Genomic DNA, 26,438 nt, shown 5'->3' with positions numbered 1-26,438 from the left:
ATGTAGTATTAGCAATAGCGGTGTGTAGCAAAGACTACTGAAGACTCAGATGAGTTCTTACCAACATCTTTGATGTGGCAAAATGGTTCGGCATCAGAAAGCACATAGTTTTTCTGTGTTGAAATGATGCTAAAGGTTTGTTACTATCTGCCTTGCCACTACCCTGTGAAGGCCACCATGCTTTTCCATCTGACTTGCAGCTGAAACTGCATAGATATGTTGTCTCCTCAATTAGAATGTGAGCTCCTTACCAGTGGGGACAGTCTTACTTTTCTACTTGTATCCCACTGTTAAGCACAAAGTAAGCACTTAATAAATGCTTTTTCATTCATTCATTCATTCATTCCTAATTATGACACAAGGTGATGATCAATGCCATTGAGGGCCAAAGTACTAGGGAGAAATGGAGACATTCCACCTAATTGTGAGGGGTGCTGCTACAGACTGAAAAGCAAACATAACTTTTTAAAGCCAGGGGTAAAACAGAGTCTGAAAATGATATGCCAAAGTGCATGATTTCAATTGCTGACAAATTCTAGAATGTTTTATTAAAGTGATGGTTAGTGAGAATCCTGAAAAGGAAATGAAGGAATTTTTGTTGTTGTTCAGTTACGTCCGACTCTTTGTAACCTCTTTTGAGGTTTTTTTGTCAAAGGTACCAAAGTGTTTTGCCATTCCTTCTCCAGTTTATTTTACAGATGAGGAAACTGAGGCAAACAGGGTAAAATGACTTGGTCAGGGTTACATAGCTAGAAAGTATCTAAAGCCAGATTTGAACACAGGAAGATGTGTTTTCCTGACTCCAGGCTGCATGCTCTATCCACTGTGCCACCTAGCTGTCTTGATCAAGGTATAGCTGGGATGTTTATCAAATCTGTGGATGGAATAAAGCTGAGCAGGAGATAGACCCATGGCATGTACTAGAGCCTGGAGGAGCTGGTTCTAGGAATTTGTTAAATTTTCAGTGGAGTATTTACACCTCAGATATCAGCAAATGCTACAAATCAGGGTTTATATGTAGTTTTGTTGATTGTCTAGACCTAACAAAGTAGTGGAGAAAATGTTAATAATTTTGATTAAACCTGTAAGTGTGTTATGGATACTTTTGTTGTTGTTCTTGGAGAGCCCTGGGGAAATCTAACACAATGCGTGGTAGTGGATTTCCCACAAGATCTTGAAAAGTTAGAACATTGGACTGAATCTATTAGTAAGATGATATTTGATAGAGATACATGCAAAGTTTTCACTTGCATTGAAAACAATCAGATAAGATGGCGGAGGTGTGTTGGACAGCAGTTTGTCTGAAAAAAGGATTATCGATGCTTCCGTCACTTATCCTATGTTTTGGCTCAAATTCATTTGCCTTGAAGACAGGGAGGATCTATGTAAGAGTACACAAAACTCCATGTTAGTTGTTTGTCTGTAACAGGAGACTTTGATCTTCTCCTACACATAAGGTTTGAAAAGGAAAGACCTAGACTTTGCCAAAGGGCATTCTGCCTGGTATGTGTTAGCTGGGTGTGGGAGTTATGACTAAAGAGCTGTCAACCTGTCCTTATCAGGGAAATATACTGTCAGGGGCATTCTAATAGACTGAAGCTGAGATAGCTTCCCTGTCTTCACAGATGTCAGCCCAGAAAATTGCAGCAGAAAGACTGAGACCAGGTGAGCAATGTGCCAGCAGGTATTATGTGGCAAGACCAGAAGACCCCATTGGAGCAATATACCCAACAGAGATACCCTGCCCAACAAGAAGAAGCCCCCTATTAACCCATCAGAGAATTTGATCAGCAGAAACATTCTGAACAGGGAGGAGCAAGTCTATTGACAGTTAATATGAAGACACCAAAAGACTTAAAGGATGAGGTAGTGTTGGAAGTGTGGGTGGCACCTACACATTTATTCCCCATATGGAGACCCCTCACCTGGGAGCCTTATGCAAGGTCACTCTCCCCATTGATTATATATTTGTTGGAGAATGTATCCCACATTTATGGGGGAATGCTCTACCATAAATCTTGCTCTATAATTATTTCATTAAATGCCTTTGCTTTGAAATGATTGTGTCCTCTTGCTGACTAGAGGAAAAGTAAATACATCAGTGGGGGCTCAGGAGCTATAAAATTTAGTGGATGTGGACTCATGGAATACCTTGAACTGAGAGTAGCTATTTTGGGAATCCCACCGATGACAGTGGGTTATAATTTATTTCACTTAGAACATTTCGTCCATCCACTGCCTGGTTAAAATTTTGTGTAGGATGGTAAACCTAATGGGCGTATGCAACCTTTGTGTCAGATCCCCTGAAAGACTGGAGTATATTTCGAATGACTTTCTCACTTCTCTTGGCTCTGCCCAAAAAGCCTGTGAATGTCTCTCCATTGTACCACCTGAGGTATTGACAGGAAGTTCACAATATCACAGAAGATAGTTTTATGGAGAGAAAGAAGACAGAACCCCTAGAAATTCCAGAGCTGTATGGCAAAAGGGGCACTTGATAGAAAATAAGATTGAACAGATTTACTAGTCTTGAACCCTTGGGAAAATCACCTAACCTGTTCTGACCTCATTTTCCTCCTCTGTAAAATGAGAGATTTGAACTCAGTGACTTCTAAGGCCTGACTACAATTCCATGAATGAGCCCCCACCAAGTCCCAAGGTACACACAATACAGATCCCAGAATCATTTCTCTAAACGTTAACATACTTGAAGCTCTCTACTTGTCTCTACTGGATGCCCTGGGTGAATGTCAGAGAGGATAGTTCTCACCAAGTGCTTGCTCTTTTGCTGACATGGCTGTCTCAAGCTCCCTAACATGGCGTCCTTGTTTGTCACAAAGCCACAGTTGGAAGGGACCTCAGAGACAATCCAGTGGAACCTATGTGTGAACAGGAATCTCATCACCATAATACCAATTAAGTGGTCCTCTAGTCTTTGCCTGAAGATGTCTAGTGAGGGGAAATGTAGCGTCAGCCAGGGCAGCCAATTCCAATTTGGAGAGCTCTAATTTGTCACAAAGGTTTTCCTTACATCAAAGAGCAAAATGCCTGGTTGCAATTTCCATTCATTAGCCTTAATTCTATTCTCAAGGGCCAAGCATAAAAATCTGAATCCTTCCATGGGACAGCTCTTCAGATACCCAAAGACAGCTATCATATCTCTTCAAGTCTTCTATTTTCTAGAGAAAGAGCTTAAAGAAGCCAAGGTCTCCCACTGCATCCAGGGCCACCACCTGTCATCTTGCCACTGGACCCAGACGACTCTGGAGGAGAGAGTGAGGCTGATGACTTTGCACAATCCTGCCTCATTTAAATCCAATTCATTTGCAAGTCAAGACATCACCCTCCTGATGTCATTGGTCCTCTTCTAGAATGAAGGATGAACAACAATTCTCCAAGCTGAATAATCCTAGTTTTTTTCAACAGATCCACTTATGGCATGATCAAAAGCCTGTTCGATCCTAGTTACCCCCTACTAGAAATTCTTTAGCTTACCAGTGTCCTCCTTAAATGGGATGCCCAGGACTGAACAAAATTCTCCAGATGTGAACTAGCCCCTCTGTGTTAAGGCCTCTTCCAGCTTCTCTCAGTTGCCAGTGGGCCCATCTTCTAGACACAAAATAGCCCTAACATGGGAAGCTTCAAAAAGTCTGGAGAAAATATTAGCTTGTTTACAAACTACAGCATTCTTTCGAGGATGGAGAATGTGTCGGAAGAGCTAAAGGTAATATCAGAAATTCAGCCTATGAGAAGGAATGAAGGATATGCAGGACAACTTTGATGCTGAATTTATGATACATTTAAAAAATATAAAAGCAAGCTCTACATAATAGAGATTCATAGTTTCATGCACAGTTATCTCCTGTTCCATACTGTACATGGAAATGCTAATTTTATTTGATGTTTAAGTTCAGTATAAAAAGAAAAAATGGAAAAAAACCCATAAGTGATATAAAAACCAAAGACATCAATAAAAATTCTATTTAAAAAAATTCAGGCCATGAGCAAACTTTGGCACATTTGTTCTTCATGAGCTCATAACTACCTGTGCAGAGGAGTGGGTCCTTGGATTCTGGCATGTTTCCAGATTTCAGGCAAGACCATGAAGAATAGGCCCTTATCTCTATGAGAACAGGCCCAAAGATAGCCATAGAATACGTCTCTCCCCCTCCTTCCTCTGTCTTTCTTTTCCCTCACTCCCAACCAGCCACAATGCTCAACTTCCATAGTATAAATACAGGAGCTGAAAATCTAGGTAATAGGTAACACCCTGCTTTCCCACCAATCCCTGCCCTATAGTCCCTGGGAAATAAAGAAAACTGACCAGCACATGCAGAGATGGGGTTTTTCCTTTACCGAAGAGGAAAGTTGAGAGGTCATCTTTGGGAGCTGCTAACCTTTCCTTATCATACCCCCCACCCAATACCCAATGGTGCTGGACAGAGACAGAGATTTTCAGCATCCCTGTTTTAAACAATTTATCAACATTCATTCATTCATTCATTCATTTATTTACTTATTTATCCATTTATCCATTTGCTTACTTATTTATTTATTTGTTCATTTACTTATTCATCTATTTATTTGTTTGTTTGTTTATCTATTCATTCATTCATTCATTCATTTATTGTGAGGCAATCGGGGTTAAGTGACTTGCCCAGGGTCACACAGCTAGTAAGTGTCAAGTGTCTGAGGTCGAATTTGAACTCAGGTCCTCCTGACTCCAAGGCTGGAGCTCTACCCACTGTGTCACCTAGCCGTCCCTTAATCTACATTTATTAAGCACCTACTATGCTCCAGGTATTATGTTAAGTGGCTGGGGATACAGAAAGAGTTTAAAGACAGTCCCTGCCCTCAAGAAGCTCACAATCTAATGGGGGAGACAACATGCAAACAAAGTAAGCCACATACAGATAATCTGGAATCGGTTGTGAGACATGGGAGACATTGGCACAGGACCACCCAGCACGGCATGCCCACTGTGCTCAAAGAAGGCAAAGCAAAATTGTCATAGCTCAAAATAAGTTGCACGTGAGAACAGGCCCAAAGATAGCCATAGATAAGATGTGCAACTTTAGACTCATCTCCACTTTAAGTGTACACTCAGATTATTTGTGCCCCACCTGTGGTAGAGCCTTCTGAGCTCATGCTGGTCTGATCAGCCATGGTCAGACACACTGTACCTTGAACATAGTGAGGTCATTTTGGTCCTCTGAGAATGAACAGCAACCACCAAGGAAATAATTGACAGAGGGAAGACCCTAGAATTAGGAGGGGTTGGGACGGGCTTCCCATACACGGTAGAATTTTAGTTGGGATGCAAAGGAAGCCAGGGAGGTGTGTAGTCAAAACGGAAGAAGGAAAACATTCCTGGCATTGGGAAGCCTGAGAAAATCTCCAAGCCAAGATACAGGGTGTCTTGTGTAGGGTAGGAAGGTAAAAGAATATTGAAGAAGTAGGAGGGAGAAAGGTTATAAAGGGCTTTGAATGCCAAACAGAGCATTTTGTATTTGTTCCTGGAGGCAATAGGGAGCTACAGGAGCTTAATGAGTAGGGGAGATAACATGATGGGACATGAGTAGCTGAACCGGGGATGGATTGGATGGGGAGAGAAGAGACAGGCAGACTCACCAGCCCTTCTGAATCCTTGGTCAACTGTGGTCAATTATTTATCCTCTGATAAATCTAACTTGGTTATGCAAGTTCTCTCTGTGCAAGGCTCTCTCTCCTTCTCCCCTCTCTGCTGTGGATGTTTGTCTTCTTACAGAATTACTTATTTCAAGAGACATTTGCCACTACATATGAGAAACAAAATGGGTAGCAGAATCTAACCAATTCTTCTTTTCATTTTAAAAGAAAAATTCCATAAATGTGCAGAAACAGCACTAATTCAAATTGGTGCCATGAGTGGGGAAAACTCTGTACTTTCTTTCTCTCAGTCATTAACCCTTTTTTAACCTCTTTTAACACAGCATCAGGCAGCTTGGTGGCAGAGTGGATGGAGCGTTGGGCCTAGAGTCACAAGTCTTAAGTTTAAATTTGGGCCTCAGACACTTACAAGCTGTGTGACCCTGGGCAAGTCACTTAATCATGTTTGCCTTAGTTTCCTCATCTATAAAATGAGCCAGAGAAGGAAATGACAAAACCACCCTAGTATCTTTGCCAAGGAAACCACAAATGGAGTCATGAAGGGTCAGACATGACTCAAAAAATAACATGGCATTATTTTATATTGGTCTGCCTTTGAAAGTGATAATTGGTGCTTTTTGTATTTCACACCAATATCATTTCCCCCTGAAACCATCCCCTTTCTGTAGAGCTCTCCCTTATTCCAAAGAAAAACAATTCAAACACACCAACAAGGTGATTGTGACTGACTGCAGAGATGATGGCTTCAAGACAGTGTCCTCCCCAATAGAGAGAAGCGTCTGTCTCATGGCTTCTTGTACCAAGAAGATGCTGTGAATAATCAGAATTCTGACTTAGTGTAGCCTTCATTTATATTGTTGTAGTTCTCCTGGTTCCAAATGTTTGAATTCTTTATGCTTGGGATCGATCTCTCCAGCAAGACAAGGAAAAAGCTTTATCTCAAAACTTTCAGAGGAAGCCTGGCTTCATGGAAAGAACAAGGGGCCTGGAGTCAGGAGACCTTGGTTGGAAACTGGCCTCAGCTACTGAATAGCTGTGTGAGCCTGGGATGAGTCATCCTCTCGGCCCAAGTTTTCTCTATTGTAAAAAGGGGAATAATTATACTTGTGTTAGCTGCCCCAGAGGCTCCTGGTGAAGAAAGCTCTTTAAAGTGAACCTTAGAGTGCTATATAAATATGTGTTATTATTAAAGGTTCTGTCTTTTATTGCAGTTTTTGGCAACAAAGGTGGAAAAAAAAACCTTTGAGTTCTCAGAGCTATGACATATTGAATACTGAGAAAGATTTTTTTTTACCACCAGACAAGGATAATAAAAATAGTAATAATACAAAACAACAATAATAATTGCCAACATTTACAACAACTCTTCAAGGTTTGCAAAGTGATTTACGCTTAAAAGTAAAGGGCTTTGCGAACCTTCAAGTACTATATAAATGTTAGCTATTATTATTTTTCTCCTTGTCCTGTTGGTAGCAACCGCTCCCCTAGCAGAGTTGTCTGGGCTCCTAGGAATTCCTCTTACCAAGCCCTTTTGACCTATTTCTCTTCTCTCCTTCCCAGTTTATCTTTAAGAGCCTCTTCTTAAATAATTCCTCAAGTATGCATGTCCTTCAACCATTGCCCTGCTTCTAAATTAGCTATGGGGGATGGGGAGTGGGAGAGAGAAAGAAAAATTCCAAGGCCAGATGCACTTATTCGCAGTGTCTCACGTGATTAGAAGTTTGGGGTGGAGGGAAGACAGGAGATTGAGTAATGTCATTGCTAATGTGTCACCAAGTAGCTGTGGGTTCTGGTACAAACCAAATCCTCCAATCTCCCTTGTTTTATAACAGGGAAACTGAGATCCAGAGATGTCAAGTGACTTGCACTAAAAGTTAGTGATACAGTTGGTACTAGAACCTAGGTCTTCTGACTCCCCATCCAAGGCTCTTTGGGCCATTAAAGACATTCACCTGAATGGGGTCAGTTGGGGAAAGTGAGAGGGAAGAGCACAAAAAAACATCCTTCATTGCTCCCAAAGTCATTCTCTTTCCTTCCAAATCCACCCCACTTCCTAATTTTCCTATTACTGTCTAGGCTACCACCTCCTTCTGGTAACTCAGGCTTGCAACCTAGACTTGACTCCTTACCCTCTCTCATCCCCCATAATCAATCTGTTGCCAAGTCCTCTAAATTCTGCCTTTGTAAGGACTTTTGTATAAGCCCCTTCTCTCCTTTGACACTGCCACCGCCCTGGTGCTGCTCCTGGTGCTGCCTTAACTATTGCCTGGTTGGTCTCTCTGCCACAGATCTCTCCCCATTTCAGCCCATCCTCTCCTTAGCTGTCAATTTTATTTTCCTAAAACCCAGGTCTGACAATGTCACACATTCAATAAATTCGAGTGGCCTCCTATTATCTCCAGGGCCAAATATAAAACCCTCTGGTTTGATTTTAAAGTTCTTCATAATCTGACCCCTTTCCATCCACCCTCTAATTCAGTGACGCTGTTGTTTTTCAAACAAAATAGTCCAACTCACAGCATTTTTACAAGCCAGGAATGCTCTTCTTTATCTCCGTCTCCTGGCTAAAATTCCACCTTTTGCAAGAAGCTTTTCCTGATTCCCCTTAATCTTATGGAATTTCCTCTGAGTTTATTTCCAATTCAACCTGTATATATCTTGGTGTAAATTGGTTTCCTGTAATCTCGCCCATTAAACTATGAACTCTTTGTGAAAGCAAGGACTGTTTTTGCCTTCCTTTGTATCCTAAGCACTTAATACAGGACCTGGCACATAGTAAATATTTAATAAAATTGCTTGTTGATTATGGTTATTGTGGAATTGAAGTTCCTGGACTTCTCTAGACCTCAGTTTCTTCATTTGTACAGTGAGTGGGATGGGGCTAGTTGGTGTCCAGCAGGAGTGTGCTGGAGCCAGCCCAAACCACCTCACTGATGATTACATTTTCAGAGGGAGCATTTACACCTCAGAAATTAGAAAATGCTGCAAATCATGGCTTGATTTTTTTTTGTTTTGTTGATTGTCTAAATTTAAGAAATTGGTGGAGAAAATGTTTATACTGCAGATTAAATTTAAAAGTATTTCATGGGTACATTTCCCACCCTCCCCCAAGAGAATGTTCCCCCCCCCCCAGCTAATAAACATTGATTAAGTACCTACTATGTTCTAGGCACTGTTCTTTTTTCTTTTTTTTTCTTCTTTTTAAAATTTATTTTATTCTGAAATTAATGAAACAAGCATTTCCATAACATAGTAGAATATAATAAAAGATTATGTATAACTTGCTATTCTTTTTAAATATATAATAAAGTCATCATGTAACTTTCTTTTTTCCCCTTTTTTTCTTCCCTCCATCCCATCCATTAGACACAAATTTGGCTATATATGTAAAATCATTCTTCACCTGCTTCTATTTGTTGGTTCTTAGAAGAACTGATTGTTAAACACTTACCAGTGTACTCCTAAGGGTAGCTCCAATTCTAATCTCCTATGAATACCCACTACAGATAATTGCTTCCCACCCCCACTAAAATGCATTATGTTTCCGATTCCAAGCCTTTTTTCATACTTTCCTCCTCTCCCTGGAGTACTTTTAGGGTGAGGAATGGTGGGAGATAACTCTGATGGGGTGAAATGATGAAAGACTTTGAACACCAACTTGAAGAGCTCGGACCTTATTCCCCAAATAGGAAATAAAGAACTCCTGAAGATTATTGAGTAGGAAAATAACATAATCAAATCAATATTGCAGGAAGACTAGTCTGGTGCTGCTGCGTACTAAGGATTGGCGTTTCATGTTCTGAAGTCAGGAGGACCAAATATGGGGGTATTTCAGTGATCCAGCTGTGAGTTGAGAAAGGCCTGGACTAGAATGGCAGATACGGAACTTCACAGACATGTGAGAGACGTTTCGAAGGAAGGAACAGGAGCTGGGGACTGATTAAATGCAGCGGTTAAAGTAGAGAGTGAGTTCCAGAATCCTCTCTTGTTTAAAGTGACTAGGAGAAGGACAACGCCATTGAGAGAAACAGAGAAGTCAGAAAGGAAAGTTGGACTGGGGAGGAGAGTCAGTTTTGGAATGTCTTGTGACATTTTGTGTGTCTCTTTTAAGCACATGATAAATGCTTGCTGAAGGATTGACTGACTCTTTTCTAAATGTACATTCTGCCCCAATGAGTGAAGAACTATTGCAATGGAATAATTCCCCCAAACCCAGGACTTTAGTTGACTGTTAAGCATCAGCCCTACTCAGTCTGCACATTAGCAATGGTTTGAGAATACTCATCTCCATCCTGGACATGGAACGCGGCTGACAAAACACTCGCTGTACTATTCCGATGCTTTCCCATTTTTTCCCTGTTGGCAGGAGTAGCTGTGATGACACCCGGCCATTCCCTTAATTAAACACAAGGGTATCTTCAGATTTCAAATATCATTAAATATTTTTTCAGGGAAATAAATGCTTAATATCTTTTGGCATCTTAGGTCTTGTGGTGTTAACTCCAAGGCAATGTCTTTTAAATGTCAGAGGGGAAAAACACACCTCTCTAATTTTTGTGCCTTATCATCCATATCTTTCAAACTATGTTTTTCAAGCTTCAGGCCCTTGATACGCCTGAGCTAGATGTGCAGCAACAAGAGTGAGTCATGCTCTTTCATCTGCATCAGAGACCTTCCTCCTGGGGGTTGTTGTGATAAGAACAATCCTTTCATTTACATTGTTATCCTTTTGGGAATGGGGAATGCATTGCTATTAAAAATTCAACTTCTTCCTCCTCTCCCCTTCCCTCCTCTCCCCTTTTCTCCCCTTCCCCTTCTCTTCCCCTTCCTCTCTCTCCTTTTTCTCTCTTCCCTATCCTTTTCCCTTCCCTCTCCCTCTTCCCCTTCTCCCTCCCCTCCTCCTCTCTCTCCCTCTTTCTTTCCCCTTCCCTTCCTTTCCCCCTTTTCTCCCCTCTTCCCCTCCTTCTCCCTTTTCCCCTTCTCTCTCTTCTTTTCTTCCTCTCTCGCTTTCCTTCCCTCTCCTCCTCTCTTTTCCTTTTCCCTTTCCTCTCCCTCTCCCCTTCTCTCTCTGCCTTTCCCTTCCTCCCTCTCCTTCTCTGTCTTCCTCTCCCCCTTCCTCTCCCTCTCCCTCTCTCTTTCTTCATCATAGGATTATAGACTTAGGGCTAGAAGGAAACTCGGACACTGTATAGTACAACCTCTTCATTTACAGTTAAGGCCCAGAAGAGTGCAGCTACTTATTCAAGGCCACACAAGCAGCAGATGGTCACAAACTTTCTTCCTCTGTTCCTTTCTTGCTTCCTCCCCAGCTTCTCCTTATCTCCCCATTGGATCACAGGGATCTGGCGGTGGGGAGTACATTGTATTTTTTTTTTAAACTAAGAGCATTAAAGTGAAATTCCAGAGGGAGTTTTTTTCCCTCCAGGGCACAGACTGGGCAGAAGTTTTGAGAAAGAACTTAAGTAGTTGGAGTTTTTATTCTTCTCAGGTCAGTCTTACTAGTAGATTTAGTAGGAAGTTGCTTACTTGGTGTGATTTGAGATACCAGTCCCTCCAAGCCATCACCACTGGTTGTGGCTGTCCTGAAAATCCTACTATTAGGAGTTAGTCCTTTGACCCTTCAGAAGATATCGAATCATAGAATCCCCAAGATCGAAGCACCCCCCTCCTCCTCCAACAGGCTATCCAGTCTAACAAGCATCCTCACAGGAAGGTTCTCTATAACATCTTCAACAAAGAATTGTCTGGCCTCTGTATGATGATTTAGAATATTTCAGATACTCCTATGAGGAATAATACCTTAAACTGTTCACAAACTGTTCAGGGAATTAGAACACAGGTGCCTGGATTTGTAGGTGGAAGAGATGGCCAAAAGAATTAGGTGAAGATAAAGGAGTTCAAAGAGAAATGGGAGGACACCAAAGACAAAATCTTTAGGCAAGTCATTTGAGCTCTGTGGGTCTGGTTGTAAAATGGACTAATAGTGGATTGCACTATTGTAATGACCATGGAAATGTCAATTACTAATTATCTCTTTTTTTTTCCTTTTCCTACAGCTGGTCCTACAAACTCCTTTCATACAAAATGGTCAAATGATATATGTTGTTTTGAAAGAATAATATGAAGGACCAGGATTCTAGGTCTTATTTTGGACTTATCCAGAGAGGGGTCAGCCTCATAAAGAATATTTCTACTTTTTAAAATTTATGTTACAAAAACAATGTAAAAACAACTTAAGAAGCATTAGGTGTTGTTAAATCTAAGTGGTCAGAGGCAGGTCCAGATGGAAAGATGCATTTGGGGATTGAATTTGCTATAGTGAGGCATAACAGGTATACTAATATACTGTTGGTAGAACTGTGAATTGGTCCAATTATCCTGGAAAACAACTCATGAAAATCTCCATGCCTTTTGACTCAGAGATCCCAGTGCTAGGTATGTACCCAAGAAGGTCAAAGATAGAAAGAAAGGTCCTAGCTACACCAAAATACTTACAGCAGTTCTTTCTGTTTGTTTGTTTTGGCTAGGCAATGGGGTTAAGTGACTTGCCCAGGGTCACACAGCTAGTAAGTGTTATATGTCTGAGTCCAGATTTGAACTCAGGTCCTCCTGAATCCAGGGCCAGTGCTGTATCCCACTTCGCCACCTAGCTGCCCCAGCAGTACTTTCTGTAGTAGCAAAGTAGATATTCATTCATTTGGGGATGGCTGAACAATCTGTGGTTCATGAATATAATAGAATGTTACTGTGTAGAGGAAGTAATAGTATGAAGAGTTCAGAGAAACATGTGAAGAATTATATGAACTGTTGCAAAGTGCAATAAGCAGAACCAGGAAAATATACACACCCACCCACACACAAATGAAAAGGACAAAAATAAAATATCAAAACTGAAAGTAAAGAGGAGGCTTCTGGAGGAGGATGGAAGAGGAGACTGTAAAAGCTGGCTTGAAGCTTAATATAAAAAACAACAATAACAAAACTAAGATCTTGGCCATCGGTCTCATCACTTCCAGGCAAATAGAGGGAGAAGAAATGGAAGTGGTGTCAGATTTTATATTGTTGGGCTCAAAGATCACTGCAAACAGTGACTGCAGGCATGAAATTAAAAGATGCTTCCTCCTTGGAAGAAAAGCTATGGCACATCTGGACAACATACTAAAAAGCACAGACATCACCTTGCCAACAAAGATCTATATAGTTAAAACTATGCTTTTTCCAGTAGCAAAGTATGGCTGTGAGAGTTGGTCTACAGGAAAAGCTGAGTGCTGGAGAACCGACGGTTTCAAACTGTGCTGGAAAAGACTTTTGAGAGTCCCTTGGACAGAGAGGAAATCAAATCAGTCAACGGTCAAATAAATTAATTCAGACTATTTACCAGAAGGTGAAATATTGAAGCTGAAGATGAAATACTTTGGCCACATAATGAGAAGACAGGACCCATTGAAAAGAACCTCATATTGGGAAAGATTGAATGCAAAAGGAAAAGGGGAAGGCAGAGAATGAGAGATAGTGTCATGGAAAAAATGAACCTTCACTTGGACAGACTTCAAGAGATAGTGGCAGATAGAAGAGACTGACGTACTGTTTTCCATCGGGTCACAAAGAATCGGATATGATTGAATGACTGAACAAAAAAATTATAATTATGAAGTTTATCCCCAAATAAAAGTTATGAGAATGTACCTCTCTTGAGGATTGTGAATAGGTACTCTTGGTCTGGGTTTATATATTGGTTAGTTTTACTGAACTTTTTTCCCTTCTTTTTTATTCTTTGTTATAACGGATGGCTCTTTGAGTGGGAGGAAGGTGAGAGGTATATTGTTAGATGATGAAAAAACAAGATATATTAATTTTAAAAAGAACTTGCTATGCCTATATTCTATGTGTTATTATTGGCCTGTAGGCTCCCCTGCCAAAAGTGTCAAGGTAGCCCTCCCTGAAGCCAGTCTAGGCCAAGGACAGTGAGAAGTTGGAAATAAAACCACAAACGTTCACTCCCTTGGGCGAGTCACTGTTTTCTCCTCTCTATTTAGGTAATGATTATATGTGGAATGGCCTTTAAAGTCTCTTCCATCTCTGACTCTAGTGGAGGCAGAGTGGTGCAGTGATGCTGGAGTGAGAAGAACTGGATTCTCATCCTAGCACCTAGAGGTGACCTTGGACACCTTTCTCAATTTCATGTTCCTCATCTGTAAACTAGCTGAGCTCTGAGGTCCCTTCCAGCATGAAATGTAGGCTGTTATGAATTTCCAATGTTCCTTCTCCATAGACTATAAAGTCCAGGATATACAGGAGTGCCTTCTATCCCTCCACACTACTGCAATGAAGTGAGTGGGAGTTTGGTATGAAAAAGAGTAATATAATTATTGTCACAGAGTGAGCCATGGCCAGAAAAGCCAAAAGAATCTGGGGGAAAGATTCTATCTGGGAGACAGAGAACCTGTTTTTTCATCACCAGCTGAGAGTTCTGCATTATTTTCTATTTAAAGAACAAAACTTGGCTTTATTGTCTGGGTGGTTTTTTTTTAATTCATTATAATTCATGACCTCTGAGCCCAGACAGGATTATAAGGGAATGGTTTTTTTTTGAGAATATACCTTGAGTACAAAAGACATAAAAATGTCCCACACAAAAGCCTCTTTTGTCTGGTCTAGAGCTTACTTAACCATTTCTCTGTTCACTGTAGCCTGCCTTGGATCTTGACAATCCCAACAACCTCAATGAGTCAAACTGAAGGATGGCCTGGGGACCCAGAGACCTGCTTATTTTCACCTTGTCACTTTCCTCCCACTCAGTACTCTCCAGAGGCTCCTTGTTTCCTGAAGGACCAAACAAAAATTCCTATTTGGCATTTAAAGTCCTTCACAACCTTGCCTCATCCTTCCTTCTCATTCTTTTTCACATGTTGCCCCTCTTCACTCCCACTATGGGCAAATCAAAGTGGCCTTCTTACTGGTCTTGATACATGGCATTCTTATTTCCTGTCTGTTGCACTGACCATCCCCCATTCCTAGAATATATTCTTTCCTCACCTTTGCCTCTTCAAATTCCTAGTTTCTTTTAAGGCTCCGATGAAACTTAGCCCAGCTGTTAGTGCTTTCCCTTCCAAATTATCTTCTATTATTTTTTATCTACCCAAATAAGTATATGTTATTTCCTTTAGATAGATTGCCAACTCCTTGAGGACAGAGATTGGTTCACTTTTGTCTTTGTATCCCTAGACCCTAGAAGAGTATAATCTGGCCTTTGAGCTAAGATCCTGCCATTTCCTCTGATTGGCCATTCATTTGCCTTATCCCTGAGGGTTTATGTGTTATCTACTGTATCTTCTGCCCTATTTGAGCAATAAATTAAGCCTGGATCTCTGAGATGTGGTCCTATATGGTGAAACATCTCAGACTAAAACTGCCTTTTCAGAATGAAATCTGAATCATTTTGTCAGCAAAGACTTATCTTCCTGTGAAATTATCTCCCTACTCTATGGAGAGAGAGGAGGAGAAGGAAGAAGAAGAAGAAGTAGAAGGAGAAGGAAAAGGAGGAGGAGGGGGGAGGGAGAGAAGAAGGAGGAAGACACAATGGTGATGATGATGAAGAAGAAGGATAAGAAAAAAAGGAGGATGAGAAGGAAGAGGAGGAGAAAATGGTGATAAAGAAGGATAAGAAGAAGAGTATAAGGAGGAGATGATGGTGAAGATGATTAAGAAGAAGGATAAGAATAGGAGGATTAAAAGGAGGAAGAGGAGGAGTACAATCATGGTGATAACTGCTGCTGCTGCTGCTGCTGCTGAAACAATGACATAACAGACTGAAGGGTATATCCTCAGGATCCCTCCCCTCACTTCCTATAGGTCAGTAGACCAATTAAGCACAGAGTAACCCCCTGATAATGGAAGAGCTACACCATTCCCTCTATACTGAAGGTTTGCCTAAGTCCCTTCTTGCTCTGCCAATAAGGAAAATTTGCCCAAAGTGGTCCCTGGCAAAGCCCTCCCTTCTTTGTAAATGCCCCAGCTAAACACCACCTCTCAGTGCTGTGAATTTATTGGAAATAAATTTTACTTCCCCTTCCCAGCCCCTTCCCCCAGGTTTCCCTAGTGCTAACACACTGATCAGTTTATCCCAGCTCCATGACCTCTCTGGCAAAAATAGCTTTTGTTGATATTTCAGTGATTCATAAAAAACGAATCTTAGAGTTGGAACAGCCCTTTAAAGGAGAGCATTTAGACTAGCCTTCTCCTTTTACAGCTGAGGAAGCTGATCAGGGTTATCGTAGTACTACCTTTGATAGGTGGCTGGATCTTATCCAGCATAATTAGGGAATTGTGAATAGGAGTTTGACTTATTATTTAGCTTTGGGGAATTCACTAATTTAGTAAATAAATTTATTAAATGCCTACTATATTGTTGTTACTATTCAGTCATTTCAGCGACATCCAACTCTTCATAACTCATTTTAGAGTTTCCTTGGCCAAGATACTGGAGTGGTTTGCTGTTTCCTTCTGCAGCTCATTTTACAGAAGAAGAAACTGAAACAAGTAAGGTTAAGTGACTTGCCCAGGGTCATACAGCTGATGAGTATCTGAGGTCAAATTTAAACTCAGATCCTCCTGATTCCAGTTCTGGAGCTCTATCCACTAGCCCACCTCATTGCCCCAAAATCTGACTTAGAATCAAATGATCTGGCTTCAAATCCAAGCTTTATAACTCACCTTTTGTTCAGTCACCTACTACTATATACTAGATACTGAAATAGGCATGGGGGATATAAAGCCAAAATTGTAACCGTCCTTTCTTTAAAGCAGCTTACACTCTCCTAGGGAAATAGAGCAGGCACTCAGATGAGGATTTGGTTGTTGCTGTCGTATCTGTGATTTCATTATGGTAGTAGTGAGGAAACTACTAAGGCTGATGTGCCCCAACTAAGGTCTTTAGAGAGTTGCCTGGGGCCATTGCGAGGTGAAGTGACATGGCTAAAGTCCTGTGGGTCGGTATATGTAAGAGGTGGTAAATGAACCTGAGTCTTCCTGCCTCTGAGGTCAGGTCTTCATCCACTTTCCCATGCTACTGCTTTTACAGATAAAGTAATTTGAGGCAAGAGTGATGAAAAGCCCAGAGTAAGGTTAAACTGAAGGACCTATATTAAAAACTGAGTTTCACTGAAAATCTATTAAAAAAAGAAAGACCCTAGATTATCCCTTCCACATCATGGGGTTTAGGGGTATGGCACCCCTATGATCTGGAAAATCTGGGTAAAATATTTTGGCTCCCCTTCATACCAGAGAAGAAATTGTATATATTTATGGCATTAAAAGACAAAATATGTTGATATTATACAAAGCTATATATAGATTTTATTCATTTCTGAGCTTCTAAACTTTTCCTGTGTTGTCTGCTGGCCTTCATATGTCATTTGCAGCTTCCCTAAAACTCCCTCAAAATTTCCTAAATGGTCATTTCTTATGCTGACCCACGCTATATTGAAATCAAGATGGGGAAAGTCCCCATGTGGAAGGGATAACTCTACACAAGTCCAAGGTGATCTGCTTACAAGCGGAAGACTGATGAAGAGGAAACAGTGGCCATCCCAGATGGGTATCACAGAGATGAGAACCCTCCCTCACTGTCCTTGAACTTCTATTTCATTCAGTTCCCAGACCCACATCTTAATAGATCTGCCTCACAACACTCCATAGCCCCACCCATTTCTTTAGATGACCTGAGCTGGTCATTTGCCTAGGGAGTTCATACCATTTTACCCTCTACTCAAATACATATTAAATACCTACTATGTGCCAGGTACTGTGTTAAGTGCTGGGGAGAAAAAGAAAGGCAAAAGATAATCCCTATTCTTGGGCTTCCCTCTGCAGTAGTGTGACTTTCATTTACCATCTCAAAGTTTTGGTTTCTTCTTTAGTAAAATATGAACAATAATACCTTTTCTGTCTACATTGCACAGGGTTTTGGCAGTGACCAAATGAGGATAGTGCAGGCGTTCCATGATCTCACTGATATGGGTACCTCTCATGGTACAGAGACCTGATCACATCTTCCCATGTCTTCTGTAATTTTTGTCCATGCCCTCCCAAAGATATTTCATTAAGGTTCTACATGCCAAAGTCTATCAGAAAATAAGCTTTTATTAAGCACTTACTATGTGTCAGTCATTGTGCTAAGTGCTGGGGATACAAAGAAAGAGAAAAAGAAGCTCACAATCTAATGGGAGAGACAACATACAAACACCTCTGCACAAACTATATAGAGGATAAACTGGAAATGATCAACAGAAAGAAAGCACTAGAATTAAGAGGGATTGGAGAAGGCTTCCTCCAGAAGGTGAAATTTTAGCTGGGATCTGCCTTGGATGACGGCAAAACTTAATTGGTTTCAGAGAAATTTGAACAGCTGGGCTAACCCCAGACCTCTACACAATGGGCTACACACTGAAGTCCAAAGCTTCCTCACTCAGCTGTTGTGATAAATTATGGAAAGTGCTTTATCATTGGATCACAGATTGAAAGCTGGAGGAAATCTCAGCGGCCATTTAGTTTTACCTCCTCATTTTATAAAACATGAGGAAACAAGCCTAGAGTGGTTAAGTGACTTGTCCGATGTGCTACAGGTAGTAAGACTGGAAATTGAACTCTAGGTCTTTCATTCCATATTCTGGGCTCTTTCCACTGTACTGGAAGGCAGGAACTATCTTGCTTGCTTGTATTTGTATCTCCAGAACTTAAAATCATGGTGGGCATATAATAAACACTTAATAAAGTGCTTATTCTGGGGGTCTTTGGCTGACTTGGAAATATATCAGCAGAGACAGAAGCACAGTGGGCCATTCTCCCAGAGAGTTCTTTCTCCATGCCCATTCTCAAAGCTCTTAATTTACTTCTAAGCTTGTGAGTGAGGCAGTAGACAGCACTGTCTCCTAGTTGTTGTTGTTTTTTAAAATATAGTAATGAACTAGCATTTGATGGTATTCCTGCAAAGCCAGCTGCCTTTACTGAACCAAGCAGGCAGGTTTCTTCTCCCCTCCTCTACTTCATTTTATTGGGTTCCCTCCCCCCTATTCAGAAGGAGAAGCCATTGAGGAATTTATCTTTTTGTCCCTAATTTTGTTGCTGTAATTTAAAGCTGTAGTAACTCATATGTACATGCCTGTGCTACATTAGAGTAATTCATCCTAGAGACAGCAAAGACATGCTGTGTCCATTTTTTTCTGTTATAAATTGTTCATGGCTACTGAGGACAGCTGTTGGCATGTCCAGACAAAGAAAACTAAAGTTTAGGGAAAGCATATAAGCTCTTTCTTTCTTTCCTTCCTTCCTTCTTTCTTTTTCTTTCTTTCTTTCTTTCTTTCTTTCTTTCTTTCTTTCTTTCTTTCTTTCTTTCTTTCTTTCTTTCTTTCTTTCTTTCTTTCTTTCTTTCTTTCTTTCTTTCCTTCCTTCCTTCCTTCCTTCCTTCCTTCCTTCCTTCCTTCTTCTTCTTTCTTTCTTTCTTTTTCTTTCTTTCTTTCTTCTTTCTTTCTTTCTTTCTTCTTTCCTTCTTTCTTCTTTCTTCTTTCTTTTTTCTTCTCTTTCTTTCTTTCTTTCTTTCTCTTTTTCTTTCTTTCTTTCTTTCTGTCTGTCTTTCTTTCTTTCTTTCTTTCTCTCTTTCTCTCTCTCTCTCTCTCTCTCTCTCTCTCTCTCTCTCTCTCTCTCTCTCTCTCTCTCTCTCTTCCTCCCTCCCTTCTTCTCTCCTCTCTTTCCTTCCTCTCACTCTCTCTCCCCTCCACTCTCACCCTGTCTCTCCCTTTACCTCCTTCTCTCTCTCTTTCTGTCTCTCTCCCCTCTCTTCCCTGTCCCTATCACTGTTTCTCTGTGTCTCTGTCTCTGTCCCCCCCATCTCTTTCCAAATCCATGCTAGATACAAAACAGATTTTTATAAAATGAATGTGACTAAAATGGCAAATTACAAGTAACTCCATTGTCATAGATACTATATAAGTGTCTAGGTTTTGGAAATACAAGTAAATAACTTTAAAAATAATATCTAAAAATATTATTCAGTTTCCCCTTAACAAAAGCGGTAAATTTCCATTATGTTGCCCATAACAGAAGTTCTACAAAATAAGATGTGACCAGTATCTTAGAAACCAGATAGAAATCTCAGAGGGTGTTTGCAAAGCACTTTTCACATGTTATTTTATTTGATTCTCACAACAAACCTATGAAATAAGTACTATGGATAGTATGAACACCATTTTACAGGCAAGTAAGCTAAGGTCCAGAAAGGTATAGGGTCACACATCTAGAAAGTATCATTCAGTCAGTAAATAAATATTTATTAAGCACCTACTATGTTCCAGGTAAAAGGTAGTCCCTGATCTCAAGGTGCTCACAGCCCAATGGGGGAGATCATATGAAAACAACTCTGTTTCCCTAGCCTCTGGTATAGAGACTGGCAGCCCCTCAAAAAATACTTGTTGAATTAAATTGGATTTGAAGGAATTAGGTATGTAGATAAAGGGGCACCTACTGGCTGCACTGCTGGACTTGGGGTTAGGAAGACTTGGATTCAAATCCTGGTTTGGTCATTAACTGGCTGTGTCACCTTGGGCAAGTCACTTTACCTTTAGTCTCACCTCCCTCATCTGTAAAATGGGGACAATAATAGCACCTGCCTCTCATGGTTGTTGTGAAGTTTAAATGATATGATATTTATAAAGTATTTTGTACACATTAAAGCAGCATAAAAATGCTAGCTATTGTTGTTGTTAGAGAAATAAGTAAGTACTTATTATATGCCCATCATGATTTAAAGTTCTGGAGACACAAATACAAGCAAGCAAGATAGTTCCTGCCTTCGAGGAGCTTACATTCTAATGGGGAAGAATATGAAGGGAAGTATATGATTTTTTAAAAATTTTATTTTATTTTATTTTAATTTAATTTTTTGTGTGTGAAGGGCTCAAAAAGTTCCCCTTGGGTGTGGCTGGCTTCTTTCTTGGGTTCTTTGTAAAGAATCTGAAATCTGCATTCAGCCTGTCCTTGGTTCCCAGTGCAGACACTGTCCCTAGCTGCTGCTCTCCCAGAATCCTTGAATGCCAATGGGATGATAGGAAATACAAAATCTTCTGGATTCTGTGAAACTCAAATGAGCCTCCTCTGGCCTTAGGAATACAGGAAGGAACTAAGGTCAAAGCTGAAGTGGTCTCCTGCCCACTCTGCCCCTCAGTCCCTTGTCAGGAAGTTTAGCTATAGCTCATTCTCCTCCACCAATTGCTGGAATACATATTAATAACTTCATTTATTAACTAGTTTGGCACTTTATAGACAATCCCTACATTACAACCAAGTTTGCTCAGGTCATCCAAATGATCTTTCTAGGCAAAGCCACTCCAGTTCATTCAGTGGTTCACCAATGGTTCCATGCTTAGTTGGAAAGCCTTTAATGGATTTGATTCAATGGAGACTATTGCCACCTGGTTTAGGTATCAGGACATAGAATTCTACAAGATGGGGTAGTTTGGTTAATTTGTTCAGTTGCCTCTACTCTTACAGGGGAAAGGGGAAGGGAGAAAAATAGGACAAAAGTAACTTCTTACAATCATTTTTTGAAATATGCAAATGAAAATGGCAGCTCCATCCTCTCTCCCCTCTTCCCCCACCCCACTTCTTAGATTGTCACTGATTTGGGGAGAGTAAATAAGTTTTTTAAAAAGTTGTCATCATACTAATTCAACTGTTATGTAGAGCAATTAGAAACTATGCCCAAATATTTATAGCAGCACTTTTCTGGTGGCAAAGAATTGGAAATTAAGGGGATGCCTATTAATCGGGGAATGGCTGAACAATTTGTGGGCTATGATTGCAATGGAATACTATTGTGCTGTAAGAAATGATGAGCCAGATGCTCTCAGGAAAAACCTGGAGACTTAATATGAACTGATGCAAAGTGAAATGAGTAGAACCAGTAGAACATTGCACACAGTAATAACAATATTGTAGTATGATCAATTGTGGATGACAGCTATTCTCAGCAATACAATGATCCAAGAGAACTCTGAAGGACTTATGATGAAAAATGCTATCGATCCCCAGAGAAAGAACTGATGGAGTCTGAATACAGATTAAAGCCTACTTTTTAATTTTCTTTATTTTTCTTAGGTTTTTATTTTGGTCTATATTTTCTTTTACAACATGACTTATGTTTTGTATGTTTGTACGTAAATATGTTTTGTATGACTACACATGTATAGCCTCTACCAAATTGCTTGCCTTCTGAATGAAGGGGGTAGGGAAGGAAGGAGAGAATTTGGAACCCAATTTTAAAAGTGAATGTAGAAAATTGTTTTTATGTGTAATTGGGGAAAAATAAAATACTATTTTTTCTTTAAAAAGTTATCATTATCTAAGAGGGAAGGAAGGGTAGTATGGAGGAAAGAAAACTAGGCTAGGAGCTACACTTGAATTCTAGTGCCTGTTCTACCACCAACTTGTGATGTGACCTCAGATAAATAACTTTCACTCTTTGGGCTTCAGTTTCTTCACCTATAAAATGGATGTTTGGGGTGATTTTGATGACTTCTAAGGTCTCTTCCAGCTGTAGTGTTTTAGGAATCTATTTTGAAAATGATGTAACTAAGAAGAAAAAAATGTTTCTCGTAGGAATACATTCATTCATCAACCATTTATATAGATGCTTATTTATACCCCTGTAATATTTCCAATTATCAAACAGTATAAAGAAAGATATGAATTTTCCTCAAGAATGCACTGACAGCCATCTCACATTTCTGGATCTGAGATACTGACAAATTCATGTTTCTGGTGACATTTGAGCTACTGGTTATTGAATGAATATAAAAGCACCTGTCCCTTCCTCCAGCCTTTTCACAATACCATACCCAGGAAATTATTGCATAAGAGAACCTTGCCTTTCACATGACTTTACAAACTCTGCTTCTTGACAAGTTGAAAAAAATACCTGAGACTACATGAAAACCCCAGAATCATAAAGATAAAAGGGTCTTTGAAAGGTCAGTCAGCCCGCCTCTTGTTTGAGGCAGGCTTTCATCTAAAGGGACTGGAGAGATTGGCATGCCTCTTATTTTTAAACACCTACAGGCTATGACCTCAGATACTTCCATGCCTACTTTTTATTTGTGACTGTACAGTTTAGGGTAAACAAGGCAGGCTCCAGGCAAATTGTGAAGTGGGAGAAGTTTGCTTTCACACTTAACTCCCCTTTCTTCTTGCCTCAAACTCTTCACCCTCTCCTAGCAGATCAAAGACTCCTGTGACATCTTTCTACACTTATACATTCAGAGAGTCATGGACTTCAGCCTTATCAGGTGAAGACCTTACAAATCCTTTATTCTCAGCTCCAATGCTTTCCGATCCTCCCCACCCTCCACTTCCAACTTTACAGCACCATGTTGAATGTGAATGAGGCTCAGTAGAAGTTTTTTCTCTTAGATATTCATATTTGAAGTCTTATTTTGAATTACAGAATTAAAGATAGTATCTTCAGCTTAATGTAATTTCAAGAACCACTCAGCAAGGTAGGGGTTATTTTTTTTTGGAGGGGGCAAAGAATCCTTCCCATTGCACCACTGATATAATTATAACTAATTCTTTAAATTTTACAAAGTACACCCAACAATCTTGAAAGGTAGGTATTGCAAGTGTATATGGTCCTTCCTGGGACCATTGGCTTGGCATTATTCCCTCTCCCTCTCCACTCAGGACCCACACACTTATGTGACCCTTTTCAGTCCTAGGAAAGTCTGACCACTTACAAAAAGAGTCAGGCTCCCCCCACCCCCAGCCTTTGCCCCTGGCCATGTTCTTTTGCTTTTAAATGTCTCTACCATGGAGCCTTGGAGAACATTATTTAAAACTGAAGCTTTGACTCATATTTAACATCTCCTCTAAAAGCAGAGGGGCATAGAAAGATACTCAATGTACAATGTTGATCAGGTATAGGACAGCTATTTAATTTCTCTGCACAGAAGAAATGTTTAATATACACAAGACCCATAAACCCAAGTGACAGAAAAAAAAAACTTAAACAAGCTGAAGCAGCTAACTACAGTTTTGCTCTCCCACAAAGTTAATACTTAAAGCTACAAGACGTGGCACAGCTTATGGTCCTATTGACTAGGTATTTTACATTTCACCTCAACTCTGTACTGTTCAAACAATTCCTGCCAGGTCTATGTCTCCTGTCAAGACAAGTTAGAGTTTGGCTCACCCTCCTGTATCCTCCTTCAAGAAACCCAGTAGCCAATATGGAAAGGGTATCTCCTGAAGTTCATCCATTACTATCAGAGGACCCAGAGTTTGAAGGTGTACTCCCAAGGCGAGGCACCCCTCATCAGGTAAAGAAACAAAAAGCAGAAGAGGCAGTGAGAATCCAAAGCTCTGTTTCACTTAGCTGAGCCCCTGCTCTAGCTTGTGGCATGGGAATAGATAACCATGGCACCAAGATGGAGAAGGCCACTCCTTTCCACCTCTCACAGGAAATCCTGGAGTTACACTCTGCCACCTGGAGAGTCATAGGATCATAGATTTCAAGTTGAAAGTGACGTAGAGGTTTTCTAATCCAATCCCCTCATTTTTCAGATAAGGACTCTGAGGCCTGAAGGGATTAAGTGACTTGCCTAGGATTGGTTGTATAGGTAGCAATTTTCTGAGGTGGGATTTGAACCCATGTCTTACTATACACTAAGAATGCCAGAGAATGGAGTCACTCCTTTTCTAAGGTACATTGAGGGGGCTACTCCTTCTGGCTTAATGGCCAATCCTGCCCAATACAACTTTGATATATAGTCTTACCTCCTCCCCATCCCTGATTTTCAACCTTTCATGAAGTAAGGAACCAAGGAAACATCCCACATTTTCTGAGTCATTCCAAATTGACATTCCCAAAGGTGAACACATTTTCTCGTAAGTGGCCAAGACAACTTAGCACATGGTCCATGTGATGGCCTCTATAGGCCCATTTCCACCCCTCTGTATGGTCCTCTAGGATTCAATTACTGTCACTTGGGTTTGTTTGTTTTCAGTTGGACCTGTGATTTCTTGAATCTAGAGAAATCTTGGTAAGAAACTCTTCCAGTGTAGCTACATCCTTCCTCTTTAACTTAGTCTTAGAGCTATGTAGGGCATTGGGAAGTAGCTTATGGTTACTTGTGGTTACACAATGGGTTAGCCATTGTGGTGTGTGTTCCAGAGGTAGGGCTTGAACCTCAGTCCTCCTACCTCCAAGGCTGGCTCTCGATCTACTTCACCCCACTGCCTCTCAATGCAGGCATTAGTGTCTCCATTTTATTGATGGACAAGTAAAGCTTTAAGATATTAAATGACTAGTCCAGAATCACACATTTAAAAATATATATTTATTTTATTTTTAATTTATGGAATAAAATGAGCATTTCCATAATATAGTATAATTTTATTTAAAAATTGCGCATGAAACCTTCAGATCTATTATGTGCAACTTGTTATTCCTTTTAACTATATAATAGTTCTCCAAATTTCCTTTCCCTCCTTTTTTTCTCTCCTCCCACCCCCCATTTAACAAGCCTTTGATCTGAACCAAAGTCTCTCTGGTGCAAATCTCGAATTCTTTTAATTATATTACATTAATCAAACATTGCACCTCTCTAATCATACCTGCTCCTAAAGTCAATTTGCTATTTTGAAAAAACTGTGTGTAGGAGATATATGTGTGAAGGTTGAGTGGATCAGGAGGGATGGTCAATAATTCAATTCAATTTCAAAAGTATTTATGAACTTCCTACTATATAGAAGGCACTGTGTATACAGGTGACTTAAGGCCGATCCTTTGCAGTGTGGTGCAATTGAAAACCAGCTCAAAAAGCTCTCACATGGAGGAAACTGAAAGGACAGAGTTGGGAGAAGTCCTAAGAGGACTCTAGCTTGGCACTAAGTTTGAGAGTTCCTGTGGGGACGAGGAACATTATCTTTGAGTAAAACATCAGGGAGCCATCCCTTTGTGAGATGAGGATTGGACGATTCACTCAGAGCTGACATTGTCATTGTTTCTGGATACTAGAAAACTAGCAAGAGAAATCTGGTAAAAGCATGAAAGTAATATTAATTATAGTCATTTGGGTAAACTGCTCATCACTGTGGTCTAATTGCCATGCAACACAAAGACCATTATGCATAATGTTAAGTGTGTTTCCGATTAACTTTGTTGTAGGTTTGATTAAAAACCTAAAGTCTGTTAAACGTCCTCCCCTTCCTCTCCATCATCATTAGCAGCAGTACTTTTTGGAGCTGTCTGCTCTAAGGGGACCTAACAAATAATGTATGCACAAGGATTCAGAGGATGTTAATACTAGAGAAGGCCTCAGAAATTATGTAGCCCTATCCTCTCATTTTATAGATGAGGAGACTGAGACCCAGAGATGGGAAGGTACGATCAAAGTCGTACATAAAGCTAGTGGCAGAGCAGGTCTTCTTATGTAATCTTTTCTTCTTCCCTCCCTTCCTCCCACCTTTCCTTAAAATTTTGTTTTGGTGCTTTTCTGTTTTAAAAAAGTCAACGCTTCTCAATGAGTCCCCTTTCAACGGAACCCTCCCACATAACAAAGAAGTAAGTGTAAGCAAAATGAATGGACACGTTTGCCTTGTCCGCTAATATAAGACTCATTCCACACTCACCCTTTTTTTTTTTATCTTCTTTGACTCTCTCTGAGAGGTGTGAAGTGGAATCTCAGAATTGCTTTAATTTGCATTTCAGTCCTCTATAGTCAAGACTGACTGCTGTATTG

This window comes from Phascolarctos cinereus, unplaced genomic scaffold, assembly GCF_003287225.1.
Source record: "Phascolarctos cinereus isolate Bilbo 61053 unplaced genomic scaffold, phaCin_HiC Scaffold_7;HRSCAF=346, whole genome shotgun sequence".
Lineage (NCBI taxonomy): Eukaryota > Metazoa > Chordata > Mammalia > Diprotodontia > Phascolarctidae > Phascolarctos > Phascolarctos cinereus.
This window is presented reverse-complemented; position numbering follows the sequence as displayed.